Source organism: Culex pipiens, chromosome 1 (genome assembly GCF_016801865.2).
Source record: "Culex pipiens pallens isolate TS chromosome 1, TS_CPP_V2, whole genome shotgun sequence".
NCBI lineage: Eukaryota > Metazoa > Arthropoda > Insecta > Diptera > Culicidae > Culex > Culex pipiens.
In genome coordinates, this window is record NC_068937.1 from 130,074,452 (window position 1) to 130,077,266 (window position 2,815).

Consider the following 2,815-nt stretch of genomic DNA (forward strand, 5'->3'; position numbering starts at 1 on the left):
AGCAAAATATAGAGAATTTTCTCAGTTTTTCAAAAATATTTTTTTCAAAAGTGGGCAAACATGTGCACGAATTTAAAAAAATGAAAAACTGCGACTATTTTCAAAAAAGTCACCTAAAAATGGCTATATTTTGAAAACGGTGCACTTTATCAAAATTTCACTAAAGTACTTTTTGATTGCAAATTCAATTTTACATCGAAAAATGAAGTTAAAAAATTTTTGCGACCAAAATTTTGATTTTTTGAAAAAAATAGTATTGATTAAAAAATTCATAACTCGGTCAATGATTTTTTGCACAACTTGGAAATTTCTGAAAAGTTGGCTTTTTATGTCCTCTAAAACATATCAAAAAATAAAAAAAATTAAAAATAGTGTTTTTTTGCAAATTAGTGATAAAAAGTTAAATAAAAAAATCACCAATTTTTTTTTACCGTGTACCATTTTTTTCCAGTGTAGTCCGTATCCATACCTACAACTTTGCCGAAGACACCAAATCGATCAAAAAATTCCTTCAAAAGATACAGATTTTTGAATTTTCATACATCATTTTTGTATGGACAGCTGCCAAATTTGTATGGAAAATTATATGGACAAACTAATGATGCAAAATGGCTTCTTTGGGCATACCGAAGGCACCAAAAAAGTTTCAGCCGGATTAAAAAATACAAAAAAAATCGAATGACCGAAATCCTAGAGAACTGCTCTTCTGTATAATTCCAGTAGACTAAAAATAATGCAAAAATGCATTAACATTAACGAAAACATAACAGAAAATTCATTCTAAAATTATTTTTCAAGCGACAACTTAAAATAGTCCCTTTACACATGTTATGTCCGATTTCGTTTTGTTTACTTTCTTTGGTGCGTAAAATTGCAACCCTCTGGTGAAGGGCAGTCAGACATTGGTCTGATGTCATTCGTACGGAATGCAGGCATGCCAGATTTTGAAGATTTTCGGGCACATCACAAAAACGCAAATTTGTTTAACTTGATGGCAAAATAATATTTTACAAATCTGTTTTTGGCAAAAGAAGCAAAACATTGCCATCTTTTTCGTGAGTAATTCATTTAAATAAAAATCATCGAATAACATGGCAAAACAATACGTTTGAGCATTGAGCCTGTGCTCGAAAATCTTCAAATGTGGCATTCCTGACGGAATGTTTTATGCAGTGATTAGATGGTCCAACGTTCTGCTACTGTAGGCCATCATGATTTTGGAAGTGGCGCTATCTAGGCGGATGGTGCACACTCTAGCTCTTTTCAACGTATTTTGGTTTGAATTTTTACACACGTTTTTCAATGCTGTTTGTTCAATGATATACATCTGTTCTCTGTGCTCATAAATCTCCTTTGAAATCCACCAACCAAATATTCAACGATCAATTTGAATGAATGAAAACTCACCACAGAATTTTTAAATTCACCACAGCTCCTTTGTGTTTGACAGTTGCAGGGCATCTCAAAAGGGTGGTTTTAAAGCGAAATACCCGACATTAATGATTCAGATTCCGACTCCAACAACAACTTCCATGCAAAATTGTTTAGCCGACTCAGACTCTGTTTATTTTTTAAAATGTTGTAGGGAAAATATACCCTTTCTAATCAAATACCTATCTTCGTCATATAGAGAGTTTGATGTTCGATTAAAGCTCCAAAAATACAATTTAGGCTATACACTTACCAGCAACAGCACCGCCTCAAGTAAGCACGTAAATGTATGCCATTTACTGGCCAACAAGATCAAATTAAATGCACTTTAGATCATAATTTCTATTTTTCGAGACCATTTCTCATCATTTTGGTGGCATACACATCCACACGCAAGATGAGAGGTTAACTGTTCAACGAAAGTCGCCATCAATATCTTTTCACTTGCGCTAACGTTTTCAAAGCGCTCAAGATATAAAACTGCTTCCAACTACCGGCAACATGTTCTTTTGCACATTAGTTAGTCACTCACTTGAAAAATAATCCCGAAACATGTAAATAATTAGCAAGCGCCATCAAAAAAACAAACGCGCTTAGTCTTTTGACGTTTCAATTTTGACTACCCATTCCAATCGAAGGCTGAAGAAAACTGAGCGATAAGACAAGGCTATTAAAGAACAAAGGGTGGCCACAAACACCACCAGCAGCGCCTATTCGAGTCAGCCAGTGATGCCAGGAAATTTTCTCTATAAATGCTACTTTTCGTGAGTGTTCGCTTAAAATTTCATCAATTTTGGCAGCACTAAGCAGACCCAAAAGAGCGAAAAAAAAATGTTAACAAATTGATTTAAACTGATTATTGGTTTTTGAAGTTTAATCAAAACTTTATACAAGTTTTTTACTTATAATCACAATTCTTTGAAATTTATATTGTCCTGATAGTTTACTTCAAATAATTTAATTTGACTAATTTTTCATTTGAAGATTATCGTTTTTCTATTATTTTTATTTTAATTTTAAATTTATATTGTTTGTACAATTGTTCAAAGTGCCTCCACTTTACAGCTTCAAAACCACCCGATCCAAAAGAATGCAGACTTTTGCCAAGAACCTCGCGTCGTGGTCGCTGTCTGTCTTCTGAGGTGGATCACGTGACCATGTGTGAGTATGTGAATATGTGAGTTTGTGTGTGGAGATTCCATTAGCGGGGGCGGGTCGCAGGATTAGTGGGTGGGTGGTGGTGCCCTTAGCACTCGTTTGTTTTCATTAGAAAAGGATGTGGCTCGGCGGCGGTGATGGTGCACGGGGCGGATGCTCTAGCGGATCCGGTGAAGACAGCTCGTAAGAATAACCGGTTTTTCCAGGACGGAACGCGGGGAAGGTT